Genomic DNA, 12098 nt, shown 5'->3' with positions numbered 1-12098 from the left:
CAATCTTCTTAGTAAGTAAGTAAGTAATTTTTATTTGTATAGCGCTTTTCCAGACCAGGGTCACAAAGCGCTTAAACAATCAAAACAATATTCAAGTGAAACAGGGACTTCAACTGCAACTGTGTGCTTTGATCAGATGAGCTCAAGATAAAGCCTTTTGTTAACAATCAGTTTAAGAGGGACTTGTGTAACACAAAAGAGGGTAATGATGATTTCGGTACAGCCTGTCCAAGAAAATACAAACAGACATAAATTGTGCGGCACGCCCTTTTACCGATAAGAAAGAACACATGAGAAAAGTTGGGTCATGAAAAAAACACGAGCATCTCTGCCCTGCTACTGCATGGTGCAGAGATACAAAAAGCACATATTCAGATGGTCACAACATGAAAACAAATGGGAGGACTACCAGCTCAGCAGACTAGGGGACCAGGCTATGGTGTCATCACATTATTCTGAATCCACTGTCTGGAAGGAAGAAGAGAATGTAAGCAACACAACAGCATATCAAACATGAGCAAAGTCATAAAGCTGAAGGAAGTCTTGAAACATTAAGTAAGTAATTATTATTTGATAAGCGCCTTTCTAAGACCAGGGTCACAGAATACTTATACAATCAAAAGAGTCAGTAGACTCCATCAAACGGAGAGGGAGAGGAAGATCGTTCCAAAGCGTCATCAGCCTGGAAGGATTTCTCTCCTAAATTAAATGATTAGCACAATACACATGTGTCAGACACCAGTGCAGAAATAAACATCACTTTGCATTATGCTAACAAATTTTGAACCAGATTCTGATATGGAATCATTGTTCGCAGCTGACTGACAATATCGACTTGTTCTTATATAAAGCCTTTGTCCATGTAGTCCAGTCCAATAAAGTCCTTCAGACATTGTCAACCCGGTGAAAGCAAAGCACGGACAACCTCTCATTTCCAGCCCTCGTAGTGAGACATGTTCTTCTTCTGGTTCTGAACCGTGTGCGAGGAGCCATCAGCAAATTCTTATCCACAGACCTCAGAGCCCGAGCTGGGGTGTAAGGCTGGATCAGATCAGTGATGTAAGGAGGAGCCTGACCATGAATAGCTCTGAAAGTAAAACCAGAATTTTAAGATGGATCCTGAAAGAAACTGGCAGTGAAGAGATTTAATGATCTGGAAAATGTGAGTTCTTCTACTAGAGCGGGTCACAATTCTCGCTGCAGAGTTTTCTATCAACTGCAGGCGAGACAGCTCCTTCTTGTTCAGACACGAAAATAAACTGTTGCAATAGTCCAGACGAGAAGACACAAACGCATGGATAACAAGCTCCAAATCGTGTTGTGACAACATTTTCCTAAGTTTAGAGATTTTTCTCTGTTGAAAGAAATAGTTTCTGGTATTTCTATTTGCATTTCTGTACTAGAGACATTGACATGTCTTTGTCAAATACAACAACCATGTTTCTCAGGCTCAGTTTGACAGACTGACCTAAGTCACCCAAGTACTGACTCAACCCTGGAACCTTATCATCAGGAGCAACAACTAGAGTTTTCGTTTTGTCCACATTTAGCTGCAAAGTGTTTTCACTCAGTTTGATTTCTAGCAAACAAATGACTAAGCTGTTCAGCCTCTGGGGCTCAGTTGGATCAAAAGAGCAGTAGAGCTGGATGTCATCAGCAAAAATGTGGTAAGGACATCAGGAAATCTCTGAATGATTTTACCGAGGGGAATCAAGTACAGCAAAAATAATAAGGACCAAAAACAGGTAGTCTTGACTGCTCTGCTATTTTTTTACCTTTCATAGCAGATAAGCCTACATGCCTCCTTTATCCACATGCAATGCTTACTTTTGCTTTTATTGTGTTCGTGTTTCCTTTAATCTCATTCTGAACTGAGTTTCAGTTAGTTTAGGTCAGAGATCAGGAGGAGCTGCTATGTCTGAATTGACTTCCAATGTTGTACAAAAATGTTAAAATAATCCATAATCCTGCTTTTATTTGTTGTCAACCAAGGAGCCGCTGCGCTGCTGTGCACCACCATCTTATACATCTTATACCTATAGGTCACGAGGCACCGACAAGAACGGCAGCCTCTCCAAAGGGATCAATAAAGTGTATCTATCTATCTTGGAAATGCTGGAAATGAATGATGTGATGTGAAAAGAAAAGTATCTTGTGCCCTCTGTGAAGTATAGTGAAGGATCAGTGATGCCGTGGACTTGTTTCTCTCTTGTTATGATACATGAATGGCACCGTTTAAGATTTGAAATACCAGGACATTTTTAATCAAATGTATGGTTTAGAGAGATTGTGCAAAGGGCAGTAGTCGAAAGATCTATTTCTGTGTTGTTCCATCTAGTGACACCTTGTAAGAGAAGGAACGTTTTGGATTTTCCCTTTTTTCATTTCCCCTAAAATATTTAGGGGAAAATGGATTTATAGAAAATAAAGAAACCCATATTAACAAACTGTCTTAATTCAATTCAGTTTTATGTAAAGTGTAATGAGATAACTTTGTTAAAATTTGACACTTAATATAATAATATAGAATTGGCAGAATGGCAAAATTAACATTTAATGAAGGAAGATAAACTAACAGATAATCAAGGTAATTAAGAAAGTATGCTTAAAAAATCTAAAATCATATGAATCTTGTGAAATGGTTTTGGTGAAGAAAAATGCAGGTAACCTGTGTGTTACTTATATTCTATGATGGAAATAACATGATCTGATGTGTAGATCACCATCTTTTGAAAAGTTAAACTGGACTTTACCTTTAAGATTAAAGATGATACTTAAATAAAGAAAACTCTTACAAGAACTGATGCGGAGACTAGACTACAACTAAAATTGAAAACAGGCATCCAAATGGGCAGAGAACAAAAAATTAATATATTGTAAACATTTCTTCATTTGTACACACTTTTGGCCTAGGGTGACTCAGTCGTGACAAAAACTCATCGGCGTGTTGATCAGCCCACAGGCCAGACAAACATTCATGTTCTTTGTTGAACCTTCATGTGAAGCAACATCTCAAACAGGTTTGAGAAAAATATAACCAGATGTAATTTTGTGGTAACATCAAAAAACAATAGCTTGTTTTTCCGATCATTAAATTACATTTAGATATGAGATTAACTACCTTGTTTTAGGTATTATTTGCTAGTTTGTATCACTACTTTTCTTATTTCTTACGTAAAGTGGCCCTGAAGGCAAACAAAAATAACAACAAAAAAAAAGCACAATTACAAAAAAAATGTGCTATCATGTGCCCACTACATAGTATCGTGTGTTCACTACATAGTATCTTGTGTTCACTACATAGTATCTTGTGCTCACTACATAGTATCTTGTGCTCACTACATAGTATCTTGTGTTCACTACATAGTATATTGTGTTCACTACATAGTATCTTGTGTTCAATACATAGTATATTGTGTTCACTACAAAGTATCTTGTGTTCACTACATAGTATCTTGTGTTCACTAAATATTATCTTGTGTTCACTACATAGTATCTTGTGCTCATTACATAGTATATTGTGTTCATTACATAGTATATTGTGTTCATTACATAGTATATTGTGTTCACTACATAGTATCTTGTGTTCACTACATAGTATCTTGTGTTCACTACATAGTATCTTGTGTTCACTACATAGTATCTTGTGTTCACTACATAGTATATTGTGTTCACTACATAGTATCTTGTGTTCACTACATAGTATTATGTGTTCACTACATATTATCTTGTGTTCACTACATGGTATCATGTGTTCACTACCTAGTATCTTGTGTTCACTACATGGTATCTTGTGTTCACTACATGGTATCATGTGCTCATTACATAGTATATTGTATTCACTACATAGTATCTTGTGTTCACTATATAGTATCTTGTGTTCAGTACATAGTATCTTGTGCTCACTACATAGTATATTGTGTTCACTACATAGTATCTTGTGTTCACTACATGGTATCTTGTGTTCACTACATAGTATATTGTGTTCACTACATAGTATCTTGTGTCCACTACATAGTATCTTGTGTTCACTACATAGTATATTGTGTTCACTACATAGTATATTGTGTTCACTACATAGTATCTTGTGTTCACTACATAGTATATTGTGTTCACTACATAGTATCTTGTGTTCACTACATAGTATCTTGTGTTCACTACATAGTATCTTGTGTTCACTACATAGTATAATGTGTTCACTACATAGTATCTTGTGTCCACTACATAGTATATTGTGTTCACTACGTAGTATCTTGTGTTCACCACATAGTATCTTGTGTTCACTACATAGTATCTTGTGCTCATTACATAGTATATTGTGTTCACTACATAGTATAATGTGCTCACTACATAGTATCTTGTGTTCACTATATAGTATATTGTGTTCAGTACATAGTATCTTGTGCTCACTATATAGTATATTGTGTTCACTACATAGTATCTTGTGTTCACTACATGGTATCTTGTGTTCACTACATAGTATATTGTGTTCACTACATAGTATCTTGTGTTCACTGCATAGTATATTGTGTTCATTACATAGTATCTTGTGTTCACTACATAGTATCTTGTGTTCAGTACATAGTATCTTGTGCTCATTACATAGTATATTGTGTTCACTACATAGTATCTTGTGTTCACTACATAGTATCTTGTGCTCATTACATAGTATATTGTGTTCATTACATAGTATCTTGTGTTCACTACATAGTATATTGTGCTAATTACATATTATATTGTGTTCATTACATAGTATATTGTGTTCACTACATAGTATCTTGTGTTCACTAAATAGTATATTATGTCCACTACATAGTATATTGTGTTCACTACATAGTATCTTGTGTTCACTACATAGTATATTGTGTTCACTACATAGTATATTGTGTTCACTACATAGTATCTTGTGTTCACTACATAGTATCATGTGCTCATTACATAGTATATTGTATTCACTACATAGTATCTTGTGTTCACTACATAGTAAATTGTGTTCACTACATGGTATCATGTGCTCACTACATAGTATCTTGTGTTCACTACATAGTATCTTGTGTTCAGTACATAGTATCTTGTGCTCACTACATAGTATATTGTGTTCACTACATAGTATCTTGTGTTCACTACATGGTATCTTGTGTTCACTACATAGTATATTGTGTTCACTACATAGTATCTTGTGTCCACTACATAGTATATTGTGTTCACTATGTAGTATCTTGTGTTCACTACATAGTATATTGTGTTCACTACATAGTATCTTGTGTTCATTACATAGTATATTGTGTTCACTATATAGTATCATGTGCTCACTACATAGTATCTTGTGTTCACTACATAGTATCTTGTGTTCAGTACATAGTATCTTGTGTTCACTACATAGTATATTGTGTTCACTACATAGTATCTTGTGTTCACTACATGGTATCTTGTGTTCACTACATAGTATCTTGTGTCCACTAGATAGTATCTTGTGTTCACTACATAGTATCTTGTGTTCACTACACAGTATCTTGTGTTCACTACATAGTATCTTGTGCTCATTACATAGTATATTGTGTTCATTACATAGTATATTGTGTTCACTACATAGTATCTTTTGTTCACTACATAGTATATTGTGTTCACTACATAGTATCTTGTGTTCACTACATAGTATCTTGTGTTCACTACATTGTATCTTGTGTTTACTACATATTATATTGTGTTCACTAAATAGTATCTTGTGTTCACTACATAGTATATTGTGTTCACTACATAGTATCTTGTGTTCACTACATAGTATCTTGTGTTCACTACATAGCATATTGTGCTCATTACATATTATATTGTGTTCATTACATAGTATATTGTGTTCACTACATAGTATCTTGTGTTAACTACATAGTATATTGTGTTCACTACATAGTATATTGTGTTCACTACATAATATAATGTGCTCACTACATAGTATCTTGTGTTCACTATATAGTATTGTGTGTTCAGTACATAGTATCTTGTGCTCACTACATAGTATATTGTGTTCACTACATAGTATCTTGTGTTCACTACATGGTATCTTGTGTTCACTACATAGTATATTGTGTTCACTACATGGTATCTTGTGTTCACTACATAGTATCTTGTGTCCACTACATAGTATATTGTGTTCACTACGTAGTATCTTGTGTTCACTACATAGTATCTTGTGTTCACTACATAGTATATTGTGCTCATTACATAGTATATTGTGCTCATTACATAGTATCTTGTGTTCACTACATAGTATCTTGTGCTCATTACATAGTATATTGTGTTCACTACATAGTATCTTGTGTTCACTACATAGTTAGTTGTGCAACAGAATAAAAAAAGACACAATGAGCCTAAAACGTTTTTAATAAGAAGCCTTATTAGGCAGAAGGTCCACCAGTACATCACCTTCTGTGGAATGTCTCACATATTTAATAAATTTGGGCAAATGTCATCAGCTGTCAGTTTATTAACATTTAATATTATAATTCAGCCTTATTGTCCATCAGTTAAGGAGAAACAGAGCCTTCAACATCTGAGTTAATGTTTTCATCATGACATGATCCAAGTTGGGATGAAAGATGCATCACTCTAGTGGTCTTGGGAACATAGCAAAGGTTGATAAATGACAGCAGGATGTGCTGTCATGGTTAGACTTCTGCATGGATGTGCCAGCAGGACCTCCACTGTGCCGTTTTAACTCCTGCAGAGTTCTACATCGCCCCCCTTGGAGACCACCGTCCTCTACAGCCTGGTGTTCCTTACATCTCTGTATGCTGCTGCCATCCCTGAGTCCTTCTTGGTGCTGGGGAGGCTGATGTATCCCTTCTTCTCCTACTGCGGGTTCTCAATTTCAGTGGGGAACATGGTGCTCATATCTATGGACCGCTATCTGGCCATCTGTTACCCCCTGCTGTATACCATCAAGGTATATGTATTTTTCTCTGCTGGGGATGTTCATACCTGTACAACTCCCTGATCATGAGGGAGCCCTTAAAACAAGCTGACCAGTCAGTGTGTGATGCTCACTAACTCCTTGGCAGGTGCCTTTGACATCGTCATTACCTTCTTCCTCCTATGTGCAGCCATTATTGTCCTCAACATGAGGGTGTGTCTCACTGCGGCTTCACACCTACGCGTCATTAGCTCCACCAACCCTGAGAAGGCCACTCACTACTCCAAGAGATTTGAGAGCAAGGCAACAAAGACTGTGTGTCGTCATCATAGTGTTCCTTGTGTGCATCTGTCTGTACTTCTACCCTACATTGGTGGGTCATCAAGTCTCCAGCAGCCCCTCAGAGTTTACAGCCTTTTCGTGGGTGATGATGTTGAACTCTACCATTAACCCGCTCATCTACACAGTGATCTATCCCTGGTTCAGAAAAACTGCTCGGCTCATCTGCAGCCTAACGCCAGCGACATGCGGGTCATGTAGACGCTGTGTGTGTGTGCATGTGTGGCATGTGTGTGTGCTTGGGTATGTGGGATTTTTATCTGTTTCACTGGATCAAAACTTGACTCAACATTTACGCTAGGACAGATTTAATATCAAACATTTTGTTGTTATCAGTTCGAGGTTCATAGAGAAACACACAGTGTGAAATTTAACCATTTGAATGTATTTTTATATATTTTTTAATGTTGACTTTGCTTTTCTTTTTAATTCACCGAGCATATCAAATAAAGGTAATAGAAGGACATAATTTATTAATTTTCATTCAAAGGATTACAAAGTGTGTTATACAAAGAAAAATCTGTGTTTGCAGAAGATTGTGATTTTTTTAGCTGATCAATAAACATTATTATCGATTTATATGTTGAGAAGATCTTTGTAATGAGCACCACTGTGGATGATTTATTATGAAAAGACATGCATTTTTTACCCGAATTTACATTTATTTTTGTTATTTCATATGTATTTGTTTTGCCAAATGTGTGGATTTCATGCTTTTACTATAATTTGTTCCTGTGGGTTTATGTCTGCCTTGAATTTACATCAACTTTAACCATAATCTTTTTTCTTTTTCTTTTTCCCCCAATAATATTTTGCATTAAAACGTTTTTGGTTTTTGAAGGAAAATACATACACAATTTTCCAGAGAAAGTGTCATCGAGTCTTTGTTGGAAATTATAAGGTTAGTAAGTATAAACTAAATTCGACCAAGTGAATGAATAAAGCCAGCATGTAAAAATCTGGTTGTATATATCATGAACCAAAAAACAGTAAAGGTTTAACAAACATTTAATACATGTAGACCCTATTGTTGTGCTATATATTTACGATTCATTGTTATCACTATTTAGTGATATTTCAGACTATGTTTGAAAAACAGTGGGGGGTAAAATGTACTTTTGAACAACATCACCAAATTTAAACCCCAAAACAACTATCAATGGAAACAAGATCTATAATGTCTTCGGACTGTACCCATTTAGTTCAGCAGGTGGCGCCCTAACCATGACGTGATCCCTGTGAAATAAAACAGAATGGAAATAAGGGGAATAAAGAAGCTGACATGGATCTGTCCACATCAATACGATGATCCCCGAGCGAGCAGTAGTGATACTTATATGAAACATAATTCATGTTGATGCTCTCAATTGTTATCTACGAGTCCGTGCAGGCTCTCAGCACTCTTCTGCTGCTGCTATAATATCATGTTGTTGAGCCACATGCAAAGGTTTGCCCAGAATTGTTTATTTGTATATCGTCTGCAAGGCTAGTCCGTCTCTAACTTCTTCTTTTAATAGCTGTTTCAAGTGGCCAGATGAAGACAGACGAGTTATTGCGTGTCGTTGCCCAGCGTGGGAACTGGTCCCCCCCCCACGGGGACTCCAAGTTGAACGATGGTCCCTGTAGAAGTGGAAGTCGTTTCTGTGAACTGCCCCTGCTGCTCGGCTCAGGTCCGGCCAAACGATGGCACACTTTGAGTCACTAGCAAGAAGTGGAAGACGAAGACAGAGGAGGCTTCAGTGCAGGCGACAGAGAACACACTTCTCTATCACGCAGCTACACAATGGAGCCACTTAGTCAGTCTGTCTGGTGCAAAGGCCACAGGATATGGAGACTCTGGGCTGAGACAAGGACAGTGACGAACACACACATTCACAACAAGATCATATGTCTCTCGTCCTTCCAGGATCCTTTTTCAAAATATCATGCAACTTATAAACACGGCTTTTCCAATAGAGACGCAGGAAGAAGCTCTTTTAGGTCTTGCTTACAAGTCCATAGAGAGGCAAACACAGGTGTGTTGTGTTCATGCCTCTGCGCTCTCATCAGGATTCTTCAGACGTGGTTTGGATGGACTGGGTTGTGATACTTTTTTCACTGACAAGACGTGCAAAACAGCAGTCGGGCCAGGAGGAGAAGGGCGTGTTGACATTTTTCTGCATCTGTTCCATCTGCACGAGATGATGGAACACAAGATTCTGATTAAAACTAAAGATTCTGACTCTTCCTTCCTGGTTTTCTTTTTATATATACAGTATATGTAACCAATACTGTCTGAACAGAAAGACCATGGCGTTGTAACTTCAAGCTGCTGTACGTCTCAAGAAAAATACAAAAAGTCAAACTTTCTGAAAACACATTTAACCACTCACGCAGACATTTGACAAATGGTTGAAACAAATAACTCTGAAGGAATTTTGAAACAAGCCTGCCCGCTCGCCTGTGGAGAGGAACAAATCCTTTTCAAATATATAACAATTTAGGTGAAGATAAACCAGAGCATGTTGCTGTATTGCAGGCCTATTTTCTGTCTATTAAGACTGTGGGTAACAACGTGTCATATAATAGGTCACCCGAGTTCCAGGGGACAGTTCAAGCATCATGAAGTAGTGTTAGTAGGTGGCGCTCTTGGTTTTACAACGGTGTACGGTTTCATTATTATTAGCATTTCAGCCCCAAGGCCTTATTATAGCATGGATATGACACCAGGGCTGGAGAATCATACAGAATGAATCAAACACATCAATACAGGCTGTTCAAGCAACACCTCATTTATGGATCACAGCCAATAAGTTCACGTTTCACAAGAGTTGAAAACTTATAAATCACACACAGGATAAATCAATCGAATCTCAAAGATAAACAATTTACCCTTGTGTTATTCCAGGGTCCAGGGATACCACAAACACATTTATTTTCGAGCCTTTGGGTCACTTTGACCCTGAGATAACACAAGGGTTAATAGCTCAACCAAATATATATGTGACTTTAGGTTCATCAAGAAAATGTGCCAACTAGGCGATAATTATCAAGTAATACATTAAAACATTTAAAAAAGTAAATCAAACAATTAGTTTTATTAAATTGCAATCGAACACACCCACGTCTTTTAGTACTATAAATTGCAGTGGATCAGAATCTCTAATTTTTTCATTTGTAGCATTTTGTACTTAATTTTGCACAGCTTGCTTGTGTTCTTTAGGTTTAATAGTATTTTATTTCTATATTGAGAACCAAATCTATCAGTTCTCCTTCAGCCTTTGTGTATATTTTGAGTTGTTAACACAGAGCTTATCAGATCACACGGAATCCAAATTCATTATTCCATTCTGTACTGCTGACAAATAAATAAAGTAATAAAAAAGTTACGATTACAACACTGGCAATAAAAGTTTCTTATGTAAATCTCAGTTTACATAAGGCCCGCTAGCTAAACTACTTATCACAGAGCTGAGAGCTGATTGGCTAAACACAAGTTTAGTAGAAATCCCAAATAATGGTTGTATCATGCTTTATGCCAGGTGAAGTGTCTCCAAAAAAAAAAACACACCAGCATTCTGCCGTGCTGCTCAGTCCACAAGCGCGATAGAGAGTTAAGAACAGCAACACTAAGAATTTAAAGTGAGAATTAATTTGTTCATTTTCTATTGCATGACGTGCCATGTGAGGTTAGGTGATCATTTCTGTAGTAAGATGATCTTGCAACCAGGATGTAAGATTCATCTAACAGATGGAAAACTAGCAGTTTTTGACATTACTCACCTTTGTGACGCTGCTGAGGATTCTTTTAAACATCTCTACTAACTATTAAACATGATTGCTAGTAATGATGCCGTTTTTTTATTGGGTTTTTATAGAGATCTTCAACACGATGCCCCCTAAACGCTCCTTTCCGAAAACGTTCCCATGAAAGTGTTTGTTTAACTGCCATACAAATCTGGGAATGATGCCTGTGTAGCACTGAGAACCCTTGGTTTCTCCCTGGGTTGTGAATTTCCAGCTCACTGTGATCATCGCCGCTCACATGACGAGATGGAGGAAGCAATGTCTGGAATGTGAAAGTGGGTTGCACAGATTTCAGCACATAAAGCGAAGCACAAGCAGACACTTGCCACTGTGTGTGTGTTGTTTTGTGTGTGTGGTGCGCGAGTGTGTGCGTGCGTGTCTGTGGAGGCGTGCCTTTTTAATCCTTAAGACGACTGGCAGTGACTGGCCCAAAAAAGTCGGATGTTTTCCCATGCACGGTTCCCAGACGCACCTTTTTTTTTCATGTGTGGCCTGAGCTTGACAAAGCTTCTGTCTCCTGCGTCTCCCAGTCAGTCTTCACCAAAGTGAATTTATGTCGGCGGTGGCTGCTTCACCCTAAGGAAGAGACCTGATCATAATTCAGAGGCTTCTCCTCCTCCCCTCTCTCTCAATCTCTCTCTCTGTCTCTCTCTCTCCCTCTCTCTCTCTCTCTCTCTCTCTCTCTCTCCTATACTTAGCCTTGAGGCAGTGTAGTTACTAAGGTATGTCAGCTCGATCTTTTTAGGACCTTGGATGCTCACTCTGAAACAAAAGAGTGAAAAGTGTGTGCTGGAGGGAGAATGTGGGAATGGTTGCTGCAGGTGCCACAAACACACCGTAGAATGTGAGGTGTTAAGAGCCCGTCACACAGCCACACATTCATCACACACACACACGTCCTCTAAACAAACACACACGGACAAGAAACAGGAAACCACTGCGGGTGATGAATGTGAGAGAGAGTACTTATACAAGTGTGGGAGCAAGGGTCGATCATTTTTCAAGTAACAGTAGACATGTGGAGGATGGAGCAGACAGTCTTCTGGGCCACTTCACACACACGCAT

The 12098-nt window shown here is 37.7% G+C and overlaps 1 pseudogene; it reads left to right on the top strand.

Annotated features, from left to right (window-relative positions):
* Positions 1-6637: 6637 nt before the first annotated feature.
* LOC148080409 (trace amine-associated receptor 13c-like) lies at positions 6638-11305 on the top strand (annotated as a pseudogene).
* Positions 11306-12098: the final 793 nt, after the last annotated feature.

The sequence above is a fragment of the Callionymus lyra genome, chromosome 5, assembly GCF_982586985.1.
Source record: "Callionymus lyra chromosome 5, fCalLyr1.hap1.1, whole genome shotgun sequence".
Taxonomy (NCBI): domain Eukaryota; kingdom Metazoa; phylum Chordata; class Actinopteri; order Syngnathiformes; family Callionymidae; genus Callionymus; species Callionymus lyra.
The sequence above is the reverse complement of the archived record's forward strand: the minus strand, read 5'-3'. Positions and strand labels throughout refer to the sequence as shown.